The sequence below is a fragment of the Miniopterus natalensis genome, chromosome 12 (assembly GCF_054644295.1).
Source record: "Miniopterus natalensis isolate mMinNat1 chromosome 12, mMinNat1.hap1, whole genome shotgun sequence".
Lineage (NCBI taxonomy): Eukaryota > Metazoa > Chordata > Mammalia > Chiroptera > Miniopteridae > Miniopterus > Miniopterus natalensis.
Window position 1 is genome coordinate 70,026,387 of NC_142092.1, and position 24,631 is coordinate 70,051,017.

Consider the following 24,631-nt stretch of genomic DNA (forward strand, 5'->3'; position numbering starts at 1 on the left):
TGGCCTGAAGCCCCTGGCACCCCTCTAACTCACCACCCCCAGTCCCCAGGTCCCCTAAGGGAGCTGCCATCCTGACTCTTAATACTTGGGTCTCTGTCCCATGTTAACTTCCAACAGTGGGCTCTCTCACTGCGCGTCTGGCAGCTGTCATAGTCCCGCCCTGCTGTGCGGAGGTGTGGCCGGCCCATCTTGTGACCCCACGTGGATTTATCTCTCTGTGATATGCCCCAGGACACCTGGTCCTCTCCAGCTGGGGCCATCACCCCAAGGCTGCAGTGACCCACCAGCGTCTGCTGGTGTCCTGGACGCCAGCTGTGTCTGCTCGTGCCTGAAGTGAAAGTGCCGGGTCACTGGGTATGTGAGTCCCACAGCGACCATGGACGGGCACCTCAGAGGCGTCCTTCACTCCACGGCTCCTCAACGAGAGGCACATGGTTCTCCTGTCCGTCTCTCCATGCCCTTCAGTCCCAGCCCATTGATTCCTGTCCCCTCTCCCCTCGACATCCTGCTCCTTGAGGTCTGTGTTCACCCTGCGACCCATTCTCCTGGCCAGCTTGAGACCTGTGATTTCTAGGAGGCCAAGCTGGTCCTGGCCCTGGACCGGCCACTCATCACCTGTCCACCCATCTCTCCTGCACTCCGCAAAGGGCTGGGCACAGAGTGGATGCCCAGTACCCCCGGAACACCTTGGTGGCAAGGCCCAGCTGTTCAGCCTGCTGGGGCACTCTGGTCATCTTAAGGATGCAGCCCATGCCCTGACCCTAGGCTTGGTTTTGTCACCATGCCCTGGGAGCCTCTCAAGTCCGGATCCATGCCCCCCTCAGGGTCCCTGAGCACATGGATACACGTTTGGTGCAAAGTCATGTCTCCCAGGTCCCATTAGACCATGAACTTGGGCTGAGGGTTGGGAGCAGGGGCCAAAGTCTCACTCAGCAAGCATTTGAGGAAGGCTTCGCTGTCCCAGAGTCCCCGTAGGCTTGGCTGCCTGGTACCAGGGCCCAGCCACTGTCCAGTCCAGAGTTTACCACCTCCCCTTCTGCCGGAGTCCTCAGGCCAAGACCGTTTCCCTGTCTTTGGAAGGTGAAGGCCCTAAACACGGAGCCTTGACCCCAGAGACCAAGGTCAGGCCAAGGTTCCCAGACTGGTGACTCAGGCTTTGAGGAAAGTCAGGCCTCCCAGCCCTCAGGCTCTCCTGGCCTCTCCCCTGCACCCTCTCCCTGAAGACGGGTACTTGGCCTACCAGCCCCACCCCGAGGCACCTTGACACAGGTGGTAGGCCAGGGGTTCGAGGATAATGCACCACCTCTGTGGGGAGGGGTGGGGAAGGGAGAGGTCTTCGGGGTCCTGGAAGCCGCTGTCTCGGAGAGGCCTCAGCCCTCCTTCACTGGACCCCTCAGTGCTGGGAGGGGCAGGCCTAGACAATGCCCCTGGGGAGAGTGGGTCGGATCCATGCACCTCCACCTCTGAGAGGCCGTTGGTATGGCCCCAAGGCCCCTCAACAGTGTAACTGCCCCTGCAGCTCATGTTCCTAGAACCTCAACCCAGGGCTGCTGCCATCCCCTGGACTCAGGAAGCGAGGCCCTGCGGGTGAGCTGACACATTCGGGTTACTGGGCTAATGCTCGGTACCCTGCAGCATGGGCTCGGGACTCCAGCCCCGTCCACTCGCCTGTTTCTGGATCTTGAGGGGAAGGAATTTTTTAGATTATGTTCATTCCTAGGGAGAGAGGAGGTGAGTGCGTTGCAGTGGGGGGACCACAGGGAGCTGATGGAAACCAGAGGGTCACAGAGCTTAGTCCTGGCTGCAACTGGCTCCTTGAACTGGGAGCCCTGCGGACCCTGGGAGGCCAGGCTTGGGGAGACCCCTGCAAGGAGATCCCACTTCACTCAGGGGCTGAGGGCTCAGCCTCCCTCCCAGCAACCCTCCGTGGTAAACAGTGATCCGGTTGACATTGAATGAGCACCTGCAATGTGATGTGCATGGGACCTGTCACCAATGACAGAAATGCAGGGACTTCTGCTGAGACGGGGGAAGCCTACAGGGCTGGGCAAGCACAGGAAGAAAGGGCTTCCTGGAGGAGGTGACATAGCCACTCTGAGGTGCAGGAAGAGTCATTGGAGGAGGACTTTCTGCAGGGGAGGAGCAAGTACAAGAGCCAGGAGGCTGGAGCTGGTGCGTGTGAGAAATGTGTGTGTGTGGATATGAGTGTGTAAATATGTGTGTGAGTGTGTGAGATAGCATGTGTGGATATGAGTGTGTGAGAGAGAATGTATGTGAGTGTGCATGAATGTGAGTATGAGTGATTTGTGAGTATGTGTGAGTGTATGTGGGTGTGAGTGTATGTCGGTGTGAGTGTGGGGGTGGGTGTGAGTGTGTGAGAGAGGTCAGGTCAACAGGGCCTGTGGGCCATGATAAGTTGATAAGGAGTCAGGACTCTTTCCTGAGGGTACTGGGGAGCCACAGAGGGTGGTAGGGTTAGATTGATGATTTAGGCAGGTCTGTCCAGCTGCTGAGTAGAGGCCAGACTGGAGACAGGAAGTGGCCCAGGTACCAACTGGAGGCCACCTCAGTGTTGCAGGACAAGGAGGGAGGGGTCCTGGACAGGGCTGAGGTACACTGGGGACAACCTGAGAGATGTCCAGCAGATAAATGTATTGGGTCTAGTGTCTGGCCATAGAATGCAAGACCAGAAATAGAATGGGGAGATGGCTTTAGCCCAAGTGTCCCCTCAGACCTAGGGCCTGAGCCGGGCATCCTATGAGCTGCAAAGCTCCATCACTTGTCCCAGGCTGTTCACCTACAGGCCTACATGTGATTCCCCAGGGCCCCAGGAGCAGGACAGGACTCCCTGCGGGAAGGCAGTGGCACTGGATGCCGTAGAGAGCCCAGGCTCTGAGGCTAGACTGCTGGGCTTGACTCTCAGGCTGCCACTTGCAAGCTGGATGGCCTCAGAGGCATGACCTGACCTCTCTGAGCCTCAGCTTCTTCATTGGTAGCACTGAATGATAATAATAGTCAGTATAATAATATTGTTATGTATTAGTCAGTTTTGATGCATAACAAACCATCTCAAAACTCAGTTAAAACACCCAACAGTGGTTTCCTTGCCCCTGGGTTTGGGGGTGGTTCTGGTGGGCTGGGTTCTGGTGGGTGGGGGTGGTTCTGGTAGGCTGGGTTTGGGTCTGCTCCCACATTTCCTCATGTTCCCTGAACCAGTGGCTCCCGGGGCAGGTCACCCTAGCAGAAGGGAGCCAGCAGGCCTTGGGAGCACGTGGAAGGCCTGCCCTCACTCACCTCCGCGAGCCCCCCTAACCGGGTGGGGCAGGGAGCCCCATCCACCTCCAGTGAGAGGCCAGGGCGGGGCCCTAATCCCACCCGGGGTGTGAGGAGCTGGGCACCGGGCCAGGGCTCCACCCTCACCACCAGGCATTGGGAAGTACAATGCCCAGTGCTGTGTCCAGGACACACGAGCTCTGCCACTTGGCAGAGCAGCAGACTCTGCCCCACCCCACCCACAAGGACTTGGTCAGCTCTCCTCAGTGCCTGTGGAGTCTGGGAGGGGGTCTGATGACTTCTGAGGACCCCCGCCCCAGCTTCTTGTGCAAGGGGTCCTCTGAGACTCCACTATCCCTGGCAGGAGTGTCCTGGACACAGGCCACCTCCGCACCCACCAGCAGCCCAGCAGGGCCTGGCACTATGATGACTCTGCCATCTTGGGGGCCTATCTCACCCCCAGCCCTGTCCACCCTCACCTCCAGGGACCTGGGCCTTGAACACAAACCAGACTCAGAGAGAAGGGTGCACCTGTCTCAGCACCCCTGGGGGCTGCCCAAGCACCTTGGTCACCAGCACCACCCCCAATGCTCTAGACCTGCCCCAAAGCCTAGCTCACCTGGGAGCCTGGGGACCCCCAAAGCCCAGGAACCACAGACAGAGAGGTGTAGAAATGCTGGATGGGCCTCTCAACCTGTCTGCCCATGAGCAGAGAAGAAGGCAGGGGCGAGGCAGCCCTGCTGGGCTCCTAGTCAGGGACTCTGGATGGGCCTCACCTTGATACAGAAGACTTACATGCCCCTAGAGACAGGCATCTCACTCCCACTGAGGCAGCTAGTTAGAAAACTCTTCTTTTTTTGATCTGAGTCATGCCCGGAGTCCCACTTCTGCCTCCACAGGGCAGGTCTTTTGCATGTGTTAGGCTGAATGCAATGCTGGGCTGGGCTACCTGCCCCACAATAGGAACATGATTGCCCAGCCCTGGGAGGCTCAGGGAAACTCAGACACTGCAGGGAGACCTGGCTGAAGAGTCCAAGCCCTGCCCTGCTGTCTGTCAGGACTGTCACTGCCCCCTGCCCCTGCACCTCTGGGTCCCTGAGTCAACAGCAATAGGAGAAAAATCATCCAGAAGCCTGAACTCCAGCAGCTTTTCACACCTCCTCTCCTACTGGGCTGAGATGAGCAGCAATTCCATCACCTGCCTGGTGCTGCATCCAGGATGCTCCCAATGGGGGTGGGGAAGAGGGGGAGGGGAAAGGAGATGAGGGAGGGAAAGGTGAGGGGGGAGGGGGAGGGGGAGAGAGTGAGCTGCCACCTCGGCTCTGTTGTCCGTCTTAGCACCACTTAGCCCAACTGTTAAAAAGATTCCGAGGCAATTAGGCTCAGGGGAAGCCATAAATCTCAATAACCATCGGTCCAAGTTTTCTCCCCTCCTTGAAACAACAGATATAATTTCACTGGTGGCGGCCCAGGCTCCCAGAGGGCTTCCTGATAAAAAGCCACTTCTTCAAAACATCAAAACCAAGTTCCTCTCATCTTTCAAGCAACCAAAGGGTCAGGTTTCCCTAGAGGGGACAGAGGCTGAGGCGGGAGGAGGGGAGGCAGCTGGATGGCCAGGGTGGGTGTGCCCACGCTAGGCCGCGGGACAGTGGGGTGCTCAGGCTGAGAGGTCAACGGCAAAGCTGTGGGGTCGGAGATCATTTTGTGTCTCCTTGAATCGAACACAACACCTCTGAGAGATGGCCGTCACATCGCTGCTTGATTACCGTTAGTGGCAGGGTGCTCGCTACCTATCAAAGCCAGCTGGTCCACAGTGGGATGGATCCGCTGAAAGAAATGCTTCCGACACTGCCTCAGCTCTGCCTCCTGCAGTACCCCCGGGTCCTGGCTCTATCTGGAGACACACACAGTCATCTTCTCCTGATTCTCACAGGGAGATCTGGACCCCTGGAAGCTAGGGCCCATTGAGAGATGGAGTGGGGGGAGGGGAGCAGAGGGGAGGGGACATACTCCCATTGTGCTGCTGTGGTTTTATCCTGGGCAGGCTTTATCCTCAGCTGTGGAAAGGGTTTGAGGAAAGTCCTGGAGGAGTGAGCCCCACTACAGGGCGAGGAGAGAGCTGGGAAGGCGGGACTGCCCCACGCTGTCTGCCTGGCTCATTCCAGGTGGGGTGCTCTCTTTAGCTGTGGATCCCCCATCCTCTCTCAGTCCTGCCTTCGGGTCCACCAAGATGATAAAAGCAGACCCAATTCTTTTGTAGCCCCACTTCCCATCCCCCCAGCACCTTAAGGACACTGGGGCTCTGGGGGCCCCCAGGAAGGGTAGAGTATGGATTTGAACCCCAGCTCTCTGACCTGAGCCCTTGACCACACACTGGGCAGTGGAATTGGGGCCACTCTCCAGGATCTAGGGTCAGAGCAGGGACCCAAGGAGAGCACCTCAGTTGTCCCCCTTGATCTGTTCCTGCTCCTGCTCCTGCTCCAGGAACCTTTGCTTATTACTGAGCAATAATTAGGTGTCTCCTGGATGCCTGGCCCTGAATCCCTCCTTCCAGGCGTGATGCTCACTGACCTCTCACAATGACCCAGGGAGCAGGGAGTGCACTCTATGCTGTCCCCATTCTATAGAGGGGTGACAGGTTATCACAGGCACTGCACAGCCTCCTCCTCAGGGAGGCCTACCCTGACTATCCCCCCAGACTCCATTCCAGAGCTAGACCTAGTCTGTGGGCATAGCCTGGAGGTCCCCAGTGAGGACAGCTGAGGGATGCCTGGCCTCAGGATCCCCCACCCTGTCCCGTACATGCCCATCAGGACATCAGTGGGGGCCCGACCCTCATGACTGGCACCAGGAGCGTTCACCTGGCTCATGCCCACCTGAGATGAGAATCAGGGCCCAGGAGGCAGGCAGGAGGCCCTGTGACTCTACTTGTTCAGGCGTGAGCACCCTCGCCCTCCTCTGTGGGGCCTGGGAGTTCCCCTCCCCAGGTTGGCCAGGGCCTGCTCCAAGCACTGCCTCCCTCCATAGCTCACGGGCCCGCACAGGCACCTGGAGGTGGCCCCTCCAGCCAGGAAGGTCAGCAGCCTAAAGGAAGATCTGTGGGCCCCGCTTGGCCCTCCCGACAGCCAAGAAATTCGACTCCTGGGCAGCCCAAAGTCTCCACAATGAGCAGGGGGGCCCTTCACTCCTTCCCTCTCCTTCCTTTCTCCCTTGAGCATTTGACACACCTGTGCTGGGCTTGGGGCGGCCGACATGTGCGTGAGTGGGCCCTGGCCCCAGGATTCTCGTCCTCAACAGGTTGCTTTGACATGTGTGGCAGGGCCTGGGCCAAGCTAAGCTCAAAGTGCACATGCTGGGGGCCCCAATCCAGACCGGGGAGATTGGGGAGGACTGCCTGGAAGAAGTCACAGCCACACTGAGACAGTAAGGACAGGAGGAGCTGACTTGGGAAGGAGGAGGGGGCTAATGGCAGCCAGAGTAAACAGCATAGAGTGGCCCAGGAGCGCACAGAGCAAAGAGTGGGGACTCTCTGAAGGGCATCTGTCCTGCCAGGCCTGAGACTCCGCACTGCAGGTGTCAGGCTGCCCCCCATTGCCCACTGTGAGCCGGGGTTTGAGTCTATTGCTGTATGGCCTAAAAAGAGGGAAGGAGCAAATGAAGGGGGGTCTGGGGGAGCAAGTGAGTGAGTGAAAGAAAGCCAGCATAAGGGCAGGACTCACTCCAGACCCCCAGGAGAGCAGGGCGCCAGCGAGCGCTGGCAAAGATGCCAGGCGTCTGGAGACCGTGCCGACCTGTCTACAGCGGTGGGCGCTGAGACTTCCAGGCCCCGGCAGGCATGGCCAGCGGGGCCGGGGTGGTTCCTGGTGAGTCGGGGCCAGGACACCCTTGGCCGAAGACAAGGCTGGATCACAGCAAAGTGGAGGCATCCTGGGGCCTTCAGCCTGAAGGCGGGACACTGATGCCAAGGGCCGCCTCCTCCCCCATGCCCACGGTCTCCCCCTCCACCTGACTCAAAACCAGCACTGGAGAGCACTTCACCAGCCCCTGGCCCACACACGTGCACACACACACACACACACACACACACACACACACACACACACACACACACATGCATGTGCACGCACAGGCCCTTAACTCCTGATGGCTGGGGCCTGTTCCTCCCCAGGCCTGGCCCCCGCGTTATGAGTTCCCACTTCACTTAGGATACAGGCTCAGAGATGGTACCCGAGTAGGGCCACACAGCTAGTGGTTGGCAAAGCTGGGGTTCTAGTCAGCACTGCTTCTTAACCCTTAGGTCTGCAGCCCCCCTCCCCGGCCCAGGCCCAGGCCCTGCCCTGCCTGCCTGCCCTCTGGCCTGTCAACACAACACAAAAGCTAATCAAAAAGTCAATACATTTACTAAGAGGAACAGAACCTTTCCAAATGAAAGTTGAGATGCCTGGGGGGGGGGGGTGTCTAATTTTTATTCTATTTCTCCATTGAATTGTAAATCTGTCTTGGAGCTGAGCTAAGACATCTTCAGAGGTGGGGCCCTTGGGGGCTTTTGGCTCCTTCCCCTCCCCTCCATCCCAGACCGTGCAAATCAGGCTGATTGGGGTCACTGTTGGGCCCAGGGGTCACATGGGGTCCCCAAACCCTCAGCGCTAAAGGGGACACTTGGGGAAACACCACAGTCCTTAGGGACCCAGCACTCCAAAACCTGAAAGAGCCACCACGCCCAGGCGTGTTACTAGGCTGAGCGTTTGGTGGCAGCTGGCCCTCTTGGCCTTAGCATCCCAGTCCCACAGCACCCTGTCCCAAAACTTGGCTTCGAGACATGAGCAGCTTTGTCCCGTGGCTGCCTGGTGAGTGGAGAGCCGAGGAAGAGGCACAGGCCCGACATCCGGATGGGAGGCGGAGGCTGGGAGGTTCCGCTGTGGCCCAAGTCCTCACGCTGCGCCACTGCACAGGACAGGGAGGCCGCCGGGACGCCGGGCTGCCTGCAGGGTACACCTCCTCATTTACTGTAGCGTCAGGCCGAGAGATCAATCCATTACTCAGACGTGCAGGAGGAGCCGGTGGCCAAGGTCCGGATAAGCGGCTGACCTTGGCCCTCGGCTGACGTTTTCAATGCCCGTGGTTATACTAGACATACCGGGGTGATCGCTTCATAAGGCACATACGTAAATGTCTAATCACTATGCTGTACACCTGAAACTAATATAATATTGTATGTCAGCTGTAATGGAAAAATAATTTTTTAAAAAATGAAGTGCTGATAACAGCAGCCCTGGCACTGGCTCGGTGCCATGTCAGGCCCCGCGCTCCCCACCCGGCTGGGGAAGCAGAGACCAGCTCGAAGTCACACTGCCGGTCAGCAGCAGGCAGGATTTAGATCCGGTCCAAAGCCAAAGCCTTTGCCCTCAACCCTGCTTCGAATCCCCTCCCCAAAGATTTCAGAAACTGCTCCCGTTTCAGGCCATGGTCACCTCCACGAGGAGGCCGGGGGCCCAGCTAATGAATAAACAGTCTCTGTTCTTCAAAAAGATCCAAAGTCTCGTCATCTCATCCACGCGGCCGTTCTCCGGTGACCCCAGGCCTCACCTGGCAAGGCCAAGTCCAGCCAACTGGTGTGGACGTTGGCCAGCATTGGCCCAGGGGCCCTGACACATGTGTGAGAGAGAGTAGGACTGGAGGAGCCCAAGAGATGTCAGCCCAGCTAGGGGGAATGACCAAGGGCGGGGGACCCTCTTCGATGAAGACGGACCCTGATGGTTCATAGGTGAAATCAGGCAGCAAGCCCCGCCCGCCAGGGAAGAGCAGCTCCAGGCTGATGCTCACACCAGCTGACTCCCCCAGGGACCCCCAGCCTCCTGGTCCCAAAGCCTGAGGGGTTATACACCCCTTCTCCCAGCTTCAGGTCGCCTATTGGGGTGGGGGAGTTCTCCCTCCACTGAATCTCTCAGGGAAGGAGAATTCCCAGCCTCAGGTACCCACCCCCTCTGCACCTGACCTCAGAAACTGCACCCCAAGGAAAGGGACCCACCTCCCACAGTGCGGAGGACCCTGTGCTCCAGCGAGCATCACCCTCAACAGCTAGAGACTCAGCCCCCGGGGGAGCTTCAGTTAAGCAAGAGGGCACTTGTCCACTCCACCCCACAGAGGGGGATCAAAGTCTGCCCTTTCTGATATGAACGGAAATGGTGGATCGAAAGGATCCATCCATCTACCCAACCACTCACCCACCCACCACCGATTCATCTATCCACCCCCATCCATTACCCATCCCACTGCCCATCCATCCATCCATCCATCCATCCATCCATCCATCCATCCATTCTTCCACCCTACCACCCACCCACCTCCTCCTGAGAGGTTCCCAGCCCACCGGGGCATTTGGGAGTTTCTTCAAGGGACTGGCCATTTCTGGGGCCCATCAGAGACCCTGGGAGAGAGGGCTCTGGGCTATCACCTTTCAGTGATGGTCACTTAGAAAGCCTGTCTGTCGGAGAACTCTAAAGCCAAGACCAAGGGCCATGGCCTTGGCCTTGACCTTCAGCCCTGGGCGTGAGAGACCACGTTTCCCAGCACGTACTGTTTAATGTTTAACTTCCCAAGAGCTTTTCCAACTGCTAATGACACGACATTAATTTTGCACAAATAAGAAAGTTCAGAGTAGGCGGCCTGGAAGCTATCAGGAATCAGTCGAGCCACCACCTCCCCTCTGGCCACCAAGGTCTCAGCTTGGCAGTCCAGGGGCTGGGGGCAAAGGGCCACACTGGCTCACCAGCTCTTAAGGGTATAGGGAGGAGCTTGCAGTGGGGGAATCTCAGGAGCACAGAACCCCATTCTGACTTTCCCTACCTCAGTTGTTTCTAGACTCTGTTCAAAGGGTACCTCCTCCAGGAAGAACCCCTATCTCCCTACACCCACTGGAGTCACACTTACTGAGTTGGTCTCTGTCTCCTCCACTCTCCTGTGGGTCTGGGTGATAAACCAGCAACCTTCTTTCTTAGCCAGAGCCCCTTAAAGCAGACCTGGAGGCAAGGATGCAAGTGCAGGGAGCTGCTCCTGGAAGCACAGTGGGGAGCGGAGAAAGGCTGAAGACAGGCAATGCTTTTCTGAGTGGGTTTCTGCTGCAGGCACTGGGGCCTCTGTCCCATGGAGGCCTCTACATAACTGCAGAGCACACCCCCAGAATTGTCACCCTACCCCCCCCCCCGGGGAGGGCACCTATCCACCAACACCCTTATTGAGAGTCCTTCGTGGGGTGTTAACAACCCAGTATCTCCAGCAGGTCTCATCTGCAACCAATGAAATGCAGAATACCAGTAAGAGACAGGGGACAGCGCCTAACCACCCTGGACCCCCAGCAGGTCAGGAGCTGTGCAGGGGAGCCCTCATGCCCCTTGGCTCCTGGGTCAGCCCTGCTAATTCTCAATATCTCTGCTAGGAAAAGGTAATCACATCCATTTTAAAGATTAGGACACTGAGGACCAGACTGGCCACCTGGCCTTGTCAGTGGGTGCTGGAGCTGGGTTTGCTCTCACCACTGGCCACACAGTGTGCTTCGAAACTATGGGCCACACTCCTTAAATTTCCAGCCACACAAGCTCTGTTGCGTGCAGGCCTTGGAGCTCAAAGTTGGGAAAAATCCCAAGGAGGCCACCTTCTCCTGTATTGTGTCCCAGGGGGGCCACCCGTGGGGACAAGAGCACAGGATGGGGACCGGGAGACCTATTCCCTGGGCTGTGTGACCTCAGCCAGCGTGGAAACCTCCCTCTTTCCATCCACACACAGAGGGAGAGGGCTAGGGGCTGACGCAAGCAGTCAGAGACCTACTCGGAAACTCTGAGAACATTCCTGAGGACAGCCAGGCGGACGGGTTCTCCAGAGTCTTAATTAGGTAGAACATTCGGTCCTTTCCCTCATGGAAAACTCCACTGGTGATCAGACGGAAGACACACTCAGAATGACAGTGAAACTGTGAGCCCAGAACCTGCCTGCAGGGGGGCTCCCCCTCCCCTCTCCCCTCCCCCCCAGCCCTCTTGCCAGGTCTGGGCTTGGGTTCCAGAATCAGAACGATGTGAATTAAACTCCCATCCCAATGTTTTACTAACAGCGCCCCAAGCTCCGAGCCTCGGCGTTCTGGTCTGTAAAATGGAGATAATTCAATGGGCCGTGAGGCCCTGGGGAAGGCGGGCACCCTCTCGGCGCAGGGTCAGCCGCTGCAGGTGGTGCTGCCTGAATGTCTATACGTCACTGTGCGTCTGTCCAGAGGCTGGCTGAGCCCGCAGGATTCCCGGGCTGAAGTGGGGCCCTCCCGAGCTCCCGTGTGGCGCCTGTCCTGCGGGCGGCAGACGAGTTCAGGGACAGTGAGTAGCCACGGGGTGAGCGAGGTGAGGAGCCTCACCTTTGGTCCTTCGGCCCGGCCTTATCTCCTCTCCCTCCAGTTTGTCCTCCGTCTGTTTGTCCATGTCAAGGTGGACGGACAGCGGGTACATACAGCCCCACAGGCCGGCTCCTTGAGGCAGCGAGGGCGCGGGGGACAGGCAAGCAGAAGCCGGGGGTGGGCTGGGGGGCCTGGGCCTGTGGGGAGCCCGAGCCAGCTGCAGCCAGGGCCCAGGAGAGGCCAGGAAGAGCCCCACCCTGGAGGGCCTCTGGGGCTGTCCCCCCGACGGTGCCTCCAGCCCCCGCCCCACAGATGGGAACACTGGGGCCTAGAGACGGGGACTGGTACCTCATTGCTGCAGTCGGACGCAGGGCCAATGCCAGAACCCAGGCCTCCTGCCTGCTCGGTGGACAGTGAACCCCGAGGCTGGGGAAGTGGGGTGCCTGCTCCCTCTGCACCCCAATCTGGCCCCATCTCATCCACAGCTCAGGACCTGGGCTGTTGTCCAAACAACTCCGGAGGAGACTTGTTCAACACTGCAGTGCTTTGGCTGCAACTTCCTCTCTGCAGGGCACTGTGCTAGGCCTTCCAGAAACTTCTGAGGAAACCAAAACCCAGGCCAGTCCCTCTGGCCACCATGGGGTGGGGGTTGGGGGGGCACATGGGCTCACAGATGGTCCTCATTCAAGAGAAAATGATATGGTTTGTGGCAGAGGGATAAACCCAGTGTCCCGGAGGGCAAGACCCTCTCCCGCCCCTACCAATCCAGGAGACAGGCCAACCCTCCCACCAGGCCGCCCAGCTCACTCAAGATTGCCATAGACCCCGGGCAGCATGAGCCACTTGGGGGAGGCCAAGGCCTGGCCCACAAGATGGCCTGAATCCACCCCCCACCTGGGCCAACAGCCTGCCACCTGCAGCCAGGGTGGGCACAGACACCGTGTGCCACCCCACCCCGAGGGCTGACCCAAGCCTCCCAGGGTCACAGACCAACAGGAGTGCCATCTTCTCCCCTTGGCCAGCCCAGCCAGTCACAGGCCTGCCTGGAGACCCCCAGCCCAGCCCTCGGTTCACCCGAGGCCCCCAAACCCACATGATGCCTCCTCCCGTCGAGGGACTTAATGGAACACCCTTTCCTTCACCCCACAGTTGTTAACCCAGCGCCTGAGAGGCGTGGTCACCGAACTTGGTGAGCAAGGCGGGCTTGGGTCCTATCCCCGGAGGCTACTGTCTGGCCTCAGTCACCATGGGATTTCACAGCCAGAAAGTCAAAATGTCTCCTCAGCTAACCCCGTGCCTCCCAGAAATGGCTCAGCAGCACCAAGGGCCCACGAAAAGCAGGCCCCTGGGAGGCACGGCCACCCTCTTCCTCTCTTGCAGGGAGCACCTGATAAACCAGTGCTGACCCCCAGTCCTCCGGCGAAGGCTTCCTCCCTCTGGCCAGAACTACAACCGCACCCTGCTTTCCTTTCTTGCCGTGGCAGCTGGGAAGCTCTCTCTGGCTCCTGAGGACGTTCTCTTTCTTCTTCCATCTAGATTATTCCTGAGCTTTTCCTCAGATTTCCATATTTAAGTTCTATGCTTCAGTATGATTCTTTTCCCAGAAGTTTCCCAAGTTAGGACACAGAAATTGTCTAATTGTGTAAATACCCAGCCACTAACATTGTATAATGAATAATTTCCACTGGCACATGTGCTCGAGCACACACACACACACACACACACACACAGAACCGTCCCTCCCCGTAGCCCTCCCTCCTGGATATAGTGTATCTCTAAGGGCATGGGTGTGCTCCTGGGTGTGCACACACATGTGTGCAAAGTCACAGGCGTGCTGTGCCCAGGGGCCAACCAAAGCACAATCCGGCAAACATAAACAAAGGGCAGGGCAAGGGCTGTTCTTGCACAAAAGGGCTTCTCCAGGGCTGGATGACGCTCGGGGCGGATAAAAGATCGGAGGGAGCAGAGGGATCAGGCGCGTCCTTGAATTCTATTCTGGATCATAAAGAGGACAGGCCAGTGTCCGCTGGACTGGGCAGCAGTCTGAGCACATGGGTGGGTTAGCCCAGGGGACCCTCACAGCCACCCGTGATGTGGGTACTGTCACTGGGGGGGCTTGGCAGACGGAGGCCCCAGGCCCCCTGCGGCCCTCAGTTACGGACCGGAAAATGGGAGTTAGTGATTGTTCCTGTTAGGAGGAGGGCGGGCTCACTGCAGTGTCACAGGTGACTCTGACAGCCGGGCCAGCCTCTGTGGCTGGTGGCTTCATCTTCCAGATCTGGACTCCCACTCTGAGACTCTGACAGAAGTCATGGGCCATCCCCCCACAGAGAGCCCCAAGAGGAGCAGGCCTGAGCCAGGGCCACCCCATTTTTGTGCTGCCTGGGAGCCTGGCTGGTCGTTCCCTGTGTGACACTCTCCCTGGGGCCTGCCCTTCACCCCAGGGCAGAACCCAGCACCAGGAGTACACAGGCCAGTGGCAATGCCCCAACCCACCTCCCCTCTGCAGCACCCATCCTAAGCTACCCAGGTCCCCGGCTCCCCTGCCCATAAGTGTACAGTTGATGAGCCCAGTCACGTGGGGACCATGGTGGGGAACGAGATCTTGTACTTGTTCAACCAAAGAGGCAGGGGCTGCAGGGGCCCCTGTTCCCGGGGAAGCACCCCACCCCACCCCACCCCCTGCCGCATTGCAGAGTGCCTCTGCTAATCCTTAAAAACAATTCATCCCCAGCTGCAAAGTGCAGTAAAGAAAAGATAATCAGTATTAATATTAGTTATTGTTATTGATTTCAGCTTTAAAGAATTGATTTCCAGTCGGGGCCCCTTTTATGGGACTCTTTGCAGAAGACGCATGGATGCGGCCCACCACTGTGTGTATAAGCTGGCCCCTCCCCAAGCCAGGCTGCAGAATCACCCGAGGGGATGTGCAGAGTGGGGGGAGGTGGCAGCCTGGGCCAGACGCTGTGGAAAGGCCATTTACCCTGCTCTGTCCTCCACAAGGAGCTGACATCAGGGGCTGGGGGATCCTCCGTCCAGGGAGCCAGATCCTAAAAGGCCATGTCACCGGCCTGCTCTTTCTCTGTGTCCCCCACTCAGCCTCCCCCCCACTCCATCCCCTCCCCCACCTTACCATAGTCCAGACTGACAGGCCCTGTACAAAGAGCCTCGCTTCCCAGGCCCTCTCCCGAGCTCTTCCCCACCTCCCCCTGTTTACCCAGACGCCCTACTCCCCCACCCCTATTTCTCCTGAATTCCCAGGTCCATTGAGGCCCTGCTCTGGGCTCCTGCCCACCAGAGCCCTCCCTTGGGCCCACAGATGGTGCATTACCTGTAGAGATGGGCTCTGAGTCTGGTCCGCACACATTCAGGTTTGTCGAATGAATGAATGACTACAAGAGTTTTTGAGCCTTTTGCTAGGCGCCCGGTCATAGGATCCTAAAATGTCAGAGTCACGAAAATCTGACAATTTCAAGACAAGTTAGAGACGATCTCATCCACCCACTTGTACATACGGGGAAACTGAGGCCCAGGAAAGGAAAGTGAGTGAGTTCCCCAAGGTCACTTGCCCCCTCTGGCGCTTGCAAGGCAGACCACGCTGCTCTGCCAAGGGCAGGGGCGGGAGCAGACAGAGCAACATCTCCACGTGGGACCTTCACATCTACCAGCTAGAGCACTGTGTCCCCCACTGAGCTGCTCACCAGGCTGCTCCCTGGGGAGAGGGAGCCCTCGCCCCCTCTCCCTCCTTCCCTCTCTCTCGAGCATCCACTGCTTCAGATTTAAGAAAAGCCAAGCACTCAGATTTCTGGTGGTCTCCAAAGGACCATTTCTTGCAAATGACCTGACACCAAGATCCATTCATCCCTTCCCTCAACTATTCATTTTCCCGAGGAAGAATTCAGAGCACCAGCACCAGGAATAGCGAACATGGGCCAGAACAGTAGATGTGACAACCCCGGGCCTTTTACCGGGACGGTGACACGTGGAAACCACAGCCCTTGGGAGTATCAGTGAATCCTGCGATGGGTATTTGCTGCCCCACTGTGCGCACATCTGCCCGACAGTGCAGGTTCAAGGAGCCACTCTAGGGACCGAGTGCCCTCCCTTAACTCCCTGGGGACTGCAGGCTCCCTGGCCACCCAGCCCAGCCCTCCTCACTGGGGAGCCCTCATCTCCTTGCTCACCAGCGGCTCCGGAGTCCCCCTCAGCAGTGTAGGCAATGTCAGGGGCTCAGGGCCCCGCAGCTCACCCAGCACCCTCCAGGGTTCCCAGGCAGCAGCCCAGAGTCCCGCTTACACCGCCCCAGGCCCAGTGCACAGGGGTTTCCTGAGATTCCCAAAGTCACTGCCCTGGTGAGAGGCAAAGCTAGAATGGAGCCCCAGCTCTGTCTGATCCCAAAGCCCAGGTCCTTCCCCAGGGAGGATGACCATGTGCCTCGCCAGGCCCCTAAAGACAGCCCCAGGCCTGGGGCCTGACTGGTCAGGGGCTCCTCGGGATGCAGCGTCTCTGTGGCAGAATCGTCCCTTAGGGAAGAAAGAGCCCAGCGGCCCCTGCCAGCACACCTGCCGTGGGACTGTTCTGTGTGACTGTGAGTGGATTTCCCGAGGTGACGGTGACCATCTTCTTCCCCCCACGGCTGAGCCATAAAAATAGTCACCATCCCTCCCCCAGACTGAGGGCAGGCAGCTGGATGCCTCTGCAACCCGGGCCTCGGAGCCCGCGCCTCCTGAGTGGCTGATAAATTCTGCCCTTAGTTAATGAGGAGCCAGTGGGGCCGGCTTCCGTCTTCCACAGGCACCCCACTCTGGGCCGAGGACCCATGTGTTCAGTGTCACCAACACCGAATCAGGGCCGCTCGGAGCCCTCATGTCCGATAATGAATGAAGGGGGGGGGCCATTCCGCCAGCTCCGACTGCGGGGGGAATAAACTGGGTATCGCTCCAAAGTGATAAAATGGGTCTTTAAATAATTATCTCAGTCCCTCCTTAAAAGCTACATTGGGCAAAATGACTTTAAATATTGTTTTAGCCCATTACCAGCCTATAAATTAATCGCTCACAGCACACGGAGGCATCGTGAGGGGGCGATTGGGAGAGAGCAGCGGAGTAATTACGCACGAGGCGCGAAACTCCCGCCGAAGAGGCATATTTTACACTTAAATTATAATTAAATTTAGAGAAATCTCTTCCACCCGGTGCACAAATACAATCTGTGTCAACCTCCCCGAGAGCTGTGACTCTAATCAATTTATTTATTTGCTGCTGGAAGATGGTGAGCCCATTGCCGCCTGTGCTCCAAGGGCGGATGCAGGAAGGATCCAGAACGTGGCCCCTGCGGCATCTTGCTTGTGCCCAGGTTTGTGGTTGCTAAACCGAAAATCCAGACCCTGATCAGCAGCCTGCAGGAGGAGAAATGCAATGAGCTTCACGGGCCCAGGGCCAGGGGTCAAGGATCAGGACCAGCTGAGGGTCTGGGAGCCAGAGATGAAGCACCAGTGAGGGGACCAGGGAGCCCGGGCAGCACCAGAACCTGGGAAGTCTGCAGACCGTGCCCTGGGCTGGAGCCTCAATGTCCTCCCAGGATGGAGAGCAGCCCTCTGCCCCCCTTGCCTTAGCTGCTCAGCCTAATTAGAAAGCAGACGTACCATAAACACCCTCTTTCAGAAACTGAGGCCGGAATGGGGCTGCCCTGCACCTCAAAGCTCTCCTCAGGGCAATTTTTGCTCTGTCCCCCAAAATAGGCAAATTCCAAGACTACCCACCCCACCCGGTGCAGAAGTTGATAACAGCCTAAACGTTGTGAGGAGGGATCATCTCCCAGACCGCCGTCCGGGTCCTACCGGCCTCTGCAGGGGGCCTGGACCTGGGGCCCGGACTGGAGAGACGTTGGAGTGGACACAGCTTGCTGCCCTCACTGAGGGGTCCCTATGCTCAGTGCTGTCCTTGGTCCCTCAGCAGAAGGTGCTGTGGGAGCCACCGACCCAGTGGACAACAGGGAACACTGAGGCTCAGGGAGGCCGAGCATAGAGGCAGCAATTGGAGGAGCCGAGATTCAAACCCAGCACCTTTGGTCTTCGAGGACCAGCTTGCACCCACTACCCTCTGCCCACAGAGGAGGGGTGCTCACACCAGGCCAAGTGGGAGAAGAGGGAATCAACTGTGCCTCCACCCCATACCAGCAGGGGAACAGCTCCCCCTATGCGCCCCCTTAGCCGGCTGGGGCAGCCAAGACCAACCGCCGTGCACAGGGAGGCTTAAACAAGGGAAATGGATTTTCTCACAGTTTGGGGGCTACAGGTCCAAGATCAAGGTACCGTTGGTGTGTCCTGGGGAGAGCTCTCTTCCTGGCCTACAGGGGGCCACCCTCTCTGTGTCCTCACACGGTCTCTCTATGGATGCAGAAAGAGAGCTTGGGGGCTCTTCCTTTCCCTATAGGAACGCCAGTCCTTCAGACCAGGGCCCTACCCTTATGACCTTATTTAACCTCAGTCACCTCCCGAAAGGCCCCCTCTCCAAACACAGCTGCACTGGGGTTTAGTCAGGGCTTCCGCACGTGAATTTAGGGGGAACATATTTCAGAGCAGAACAGGAATGAGGAGCCGCAACACCAGCGTCACCCGTCACAGGAGTCTGAGGCCAGAAAACCCTGAGCCAGAATCCAGAACACACCAGGAAGCCCACCAGACCAGGCAGGTCCCTGCTGCATGGACAAGAAAGGGGGGATGTGTGACGACAGGCGGGTGGCAGAGTACACATTCGCCCAAATCACTAACCGCTGACCGGTGAACTTTAACCGCCACGTACCATGCAGAACAATGCACCCCCAAAGTGCATAGCTTGGCGGGTTCTCACAAAACCCAGATCAATACCCTGCAACCAGCCCCAGCCCTCTTATGGTGAGGAAACTGAGGCCTGGCATGCGGCCCAGCAAGGGCGCCCAGCCGAGGACGGCCGGCCGGGCTCCACGGAGGCCCCAGCCACCACGCAGCCAGGCTCCTGACCCCCCACTGCGCGTCCCCCACTTCCTGTCCCGCACCTCCATTCTGGGCGCCGTGGTAGGGAGAAGCCCTGAATGCAATCTGAGGCCATTTGAACCCAGAGGCCGGCTTCAAGGGAGACAGCCCGAGGCTGATCGCTTGGGTTTTTTTCTGGCAAAATTCACAGCTTCCGGTTTCTCAGATAAAAGGCTTAGGGAGTCTCTCAGATTGGGGCAAAATCCTCTGATGAGCTTTGAGCAGATAAATCAGAAGCAAGCAGAGGAAACACCCTGTCTTCCTGACACCCGGCCAGAAAACTCAGGGGAAATGTGCTCAAGACAAAACACACCAGGGCTCCCCGGGGACCTCACAGGCCCCACACGTCAGGGATTTGGCAACTGGCAGGCCGGAGTCCAGGGCGGGAGGGTGGGCAGCCAGGTTGGCCCACGGACCCCTCGGATGAATCATCCTAGAGGCAGCCCCAGCCACCCGCAGCCGGGAGCAAGGTCAGGGTGACTGCAACCCAGACCGCTCTCCTGTGAGTCCACCTGGGCCTCAGTTTACCCGCCTGTCAAGTGGGGACACCCATACTTGCTGGAAAAGTCCCAGTGGCCACACAGGAGGCCAGCTCCAGGGGCGTGGGCGTGGACGCCCTGGGAGGAAGGCCAAGGTCACCCGTCCTCCCTAGCAGGTTGGTTACTAATAGTCTCCGACACCCATTAACTCGCCACAAACCCATTTTTTCTCCCTCACAGTGACTCGGTGACATGGAAACCAAGCGGTTTGCAGCTGCCTCCGTTGGCATGGGGAAGTGTGGACACCCTCAGACCTTCTGGGTGTCCCACCCTCGCACCTCCGCCGGGGAAACACATAGCCTAGGCGCCTGGCCAGGACGGGCCACCCTGTTTCAGGCCGCATGAGGCGGCAGGGACTTCCAGAGCCCCAGGCGAGTGGGGAGAGCAAGGAGGAGGGAGGAAGGGCAAGGGCCCAGGGGTGCTGCAGAACCAGGGAAAGAACCGGGCAGCAGGTCCAGGGTGTTGTGCAGCCCAGAAACGGAGGCGGGGCAGCCCCAGCAGGGCCGGTCAGCCCCTGAGTCCACCGCGCCATCTGTCCGGGCCCTGGGCACACCCGCCCGGGCTCCAGCCCCGGCTCCCCAGTTCCCGATGAGGGTGGGGGGGTGGCGGGGAGGAGAGGCCTCAGAGAGGAAAATTACAGCCCAGAGCCCGGCCCTGGCTCTCCCGGAACGTCTGGCCCGGACGCTGCCATAGCAACGGGAATAAACAGACATTCATGAGGGGCTGTGAAAAGGCCATTGAGATGTGCAGTGGGTAATCCCCAGGCCCTGGGGAGGTGGCCCCCACCCTGGCCCGAGAGTGAGCATCACCAAGGGCCTGAAGCCTCGAGGGCCTGGCACACCCACCTAGAGGGTCACAGCCTCACGGGACCCCGCAGTGCAGTGGGAGGGTGAGGCGGCAGGGGGTCAGGAACCCCCACCTCTCAGAGCCGGAGCGAGAGGGAAAATGCCTTAGTGGGCCGCGCATGGGGCCCGGCCCTGACATTCTCGCTACAGGCATTGGTGGGGGGCACTGAAGGATTTTCCGAGGTCCAGGCCACCGGAGACGGGATCAGGGTGGTGCCAGCTGTGTTCATTCACGTGTGTTGACACCAGCACATGGCTTGCTAAGCGCTTCACGGGCTTGGACCATTGAACCCCCAAGCTCCCCGCTCCCACCCACGCACCAGGAAACTGAGGCCCGAAGAGGAAAGGACACGTCCAGCCCCGGCCGTGTTAGAGCATCGGCCTTCACACTGAAGGGCAGAGGGGCAGAGGGTTCACTTTCCGGTCAAGGGCACGTACCTGGGTTGCAGGTTCAATCCCCGCCCCTGTCAGGGGCACATTCTGGAGGCAACCAATCGATGAGTCTCTCTCACATCTATATTTCTCTCTCTCTTTCTCTCCCCCTCCCTCCCTTCCACTCTCTCTAAAAATCAATGAAAAAATTATCATCTGGCAAGGGTTAACAAAAAATAAATTTTTTTTTTTTAAAGAAAGGATATGTCCATATCACAGGCCTTCCGGGGGGTGTGGAGCCCAGAGCCCCCTCTGACTTCCAATCTGAGGCCCCCGGCCACTGCCTCCGCTCTCAGCTCAGGCCCCACATGGAGTGAGGAGGCTGCAGAGAGACAGCCGTGGGGACTAGGAAATGCTGGAATGTACGTGTCCCACCAGATGGCCCCGCCAGATGGCCCTGCCTGGCACCTGGACACCCTGGGAGAAGGTCTAGACCCCCCGGGCACCCACAGCAAGTGGGGTAAAGTGGGGAGAGATGAATGAAAGCGTGACCCCGTGGTGCCCTCGAGAGGCAGGCACAGAAGGGCGGTGGGGGGCGGGGCGGGGTCAGGCTCCACTGTCCGGGACAGGAGCCCCTGGGAGGCAAGGTCTGAGCTGGACCTGGAGGACAGTGGCAGTGTGCTGGACAAAAAGGGGCCACCAGCCGACTTGGGGGGAGGGTGGCAGAGGGGTGCGCAGAGGTGTGGGCAGCTCCCGAGTGATACGATCGGATTTGTGTTCTAGTACAATCCCTCTGGCTGTTGTGTGGGATGTGACCCCCGGGAGCTGATGTGTCACCGGGCAGAGCTGAGGAGGACAAGAGGTCAGTGTTCCAGACTAGACGTGAGGACCCCTCTTCCCTGCTGGTCCTTCAGGTGACCTGCAAACTCGCACATTTACCCAGGCCAGCTGGGCAACAGGGGCTGGAGCCCATGTCCCATCACAGGGCGTCCTGCTCTGAAAGGGGCCCCGAGTGTCAAAACTATTCCCTTCTTGAGAAGCACATGGGTGGGAAGGGGCCGGAGGGGCCTATTTTCTCTAGGCCCCAAAGGAACCCATTGGCCCCAACTGGAGCTCAGAGTCCCTGCCAGCGCCCTACCCTGGAAAAGTCTCGGGGGACAGTGCCTGGCCAGCTCAGGAGTGAGAGGCCTGTGCCACCTGGCTGCGAGAGGGGATGCTGAGTGGCGCCAGGATGGAGTCCTGGGTGCAAGGGTGGCCTGGACCAGGCACAGCATTGCCCCACTCAGGGCCCGCCTTGTGGCCAGGAACGAGTCCTGCTGAGCAGCCTCCGCTCCTCCCAGGCCATCCCTGGAGCCCAGAACTTGGCACCTGGCAGGAAGGCTGCCCCCTGGGACTGGCTTTGCTTCTCCATCGCCTCCACTGCCCAGGAGGGAGCCCCTTGGCCTCGTCAACAAGAACGGGGTGGCAGTCACCAAGTGTACCCTACTGGAAGCATTGACGCCACCGTTCCCACTTCCAGTGAGGAAACCAAGGCAGAGGGAGGCAGTCACTTGCCCGGGCCCACGCAGGCCCGTCTGACTCATAGGCTTACTCGGGTAGGTGCTGTGCTGGCTCCCATGGCCGCCGCCCCCTGTCCAGGGATCAGCCCCATGGAGTGGCCAGAGGGTTCAGGTCCCAGTTACCAATAGACTTAGGCCATGTTTGTTTCCTCGGCCCCTCGGCATCAAGTCCATGCTATCGGGGGCCCCTGGAGCTGGGCCCAGCAGCCCCCTGCTCCCAGGACAGGCACTCAAGGAGGGGGCGTCAGCATCAGCAAGGCTGTCTTCTCGCTGTGTCCCAGACGTGCGCTGGCGCAGAGGAACGAGCAGGCCCAGGCCTCTGTCCTGAGGTCTTCCTCGTGGGCGGCCCAGCCACCCTCTCAGTAGCCCCAGCTGCGCGAGCCCCACAATGACGGCTGTAAACTGCTTGCATATCCAGGGCCCTGGACCCACCAGCTCTGAGGATTCAGGAACCCAAGTACCATCTGCCTCGCACCTGTGTCCCATCCCCCACCCCCCCCGCTGGACTAAAGCCCCACTACTGTCCTCAGTCCTCTGGCTAAGGCTTCACTCCCAGGCCCCTCCCCTGCTGAAGCGCAAACACCCACCTCTCACAGCTGTTTTAAGCAAGAGCCCCAGGAGGAACGTGGGAGGCACCTTCCTCAGGCCACCTGCCCCTCCAGGCCTGGATGTAAGGACCCTACGATTAATAATGTGGTAAAAGGCTTCTCTCCTGAAGAGGAAGGGCCTTTATCACATTTCCCTTTTTGCCCTGGCTTCCAGGAAGCTCGGCACTGCACTTGGGACCAACCACACGGTCACTGTGCTTGCTTTCCCCACCCGACTCTGCCCTCTGGGGTTGGCTTTGCTTTTCCATCTCCTGTCTACCTTCCTTGGATATGTATGTCCCCCGCAAACTTCCCAGACCTTGGAGGAGTGCAATGGACTCAACCCTCATTTGCTTAATGTCTCATGCTGTGGAGCTGAGCTGCACCCACCAACCAGGCTGATGTCCGAATGGGCCTGGAGCTCAGGAGGCAGCAGGGCCTGGGGGAGCAGGGCTGAGAGAGAAGAGGGGTGAAGGGGATGGGTCTGAAGGGTTGCTCCATGGCTTGCTGGTTCAGGCTGCTGGGTGTCAAAGGGTGGTTGTTGTAAAAGCTGGAAGGGGGGCTGGAAAGGGCACTGGGCAGGGGAAAAGGCTCCAGGAAGAAGCCATGTGAGAAAACCAAGGCAAAGATCATTCTCCGAATTACCAACAGTCAGGAGAGGGGCAGTGGGGACCCTCTCCTCACAGGATAGCTCACTTTCCTCTCAAACCTGGACGCCCCAGCACCCAGGTTTAGATAGCTGTCCCCTTTGGGCACAACGCCTCCTCTGCAGCCCTTCATACAGTGGGCCCTGTGCTGACCCTGGGGACAGGGGGGCTCCTGCAATAGGAGTGGCTGTCTGGTGGGGACCCTGTTCAGAAGTCCGGTCCTTAGATGGGAGCGGAAAAGAACATCTCACTGACCCTATGGCTCCGGCCTGCTTTGGGGAGCAGCTGAGTGGGCGGCCTGGACAGCAGGTCTCTCTTCAGTTTGGGTTACAAGGTACTAATAATAAATCGGGGCCTATTCTCTGGGCAATATGCCCAATGGTCTGTGAGAAGGAGGGAGCTCCTCCCAGTCACCCCTGTGCTGGTTCCCAGTCTCCAACCTTTAACACTTCCTTTCACCTTGAACGCAGGGTTGGAGGACCCCGTGTTGGGGATCAGCAGCCACGGGGGCGGGGGGCGGGGACAGGCTGGCCAGCTGGCCTCTGTCCAAGCCCGCACCCGCCTGCTCACAGGGTGAGCCCAGCTGGCCCTTTAAGAAGCCGGGGCTGCTGCTGGCACAGCACACAGTTGGCCCAGCGCGGAGACGGGCACGTTCCTGATCCTTCTGGAAAGCTGAATTGGAGAGAAGACAAAATGTTCTTGCGCAGCTCAGTAAACAAGCCTAAAGTGTTTTGAAAGCCTCTGCCGGCAGAGAGGACTGTGAAATAAATGCAAGAATTGCAAAAGGCCCCAGCTGCTGGAGGGGGAGCGTGGGCGGCAGGGGCACCAGGCTGCCCCCCCAGGGCTTCGAGGGGGGAGGCGTGGGGGGGTCTCCGTGTGTGTGTGTGCTAGCGCCAGCGTGTGCCTATGCTCCAGGCCCCGCTGCGTGTACAGATGTGGGCTCCGCGTGTGTGCACATGGACCTGCCAGGGTGTGTGCATACACATGCCTCTGCTATGAACACAGGCGCATGTGAACTCCTGCGGGTGTTTCTGTGAGTGTGACTGGATCTGTCTGCACACACATGAAGCACATATGTGTGGGTGCACAGCGCTCCCCAGCGCTTCCCCTGGAGCCCAGCTGGAGGAGCCCAGGTTGGTGGCACCGTGGGAGGGAGCAGGAGCCTCGTCCCCAGAGAGCTAATGAAGGGTTCTGGGGCGTGGAGGCCTGGCCTCTAAAGGAGAGATGTCTACAGGCTCTGGGCAAGCCGGGGGAGGAGGCACACTGAGCTGAGGGCACAGGAGCTCCAGTGGGACTCCCCTAGGCACTGGGAGACATGTGGTCTTGGGGAGGTACAGACGCCAAAACCTGGCCATCATGATAAGGCCAGGTTCTGTGGCCGGCTCAGCCACTTCCCACCCTGTCACCTGGGGCATGTGGCTAA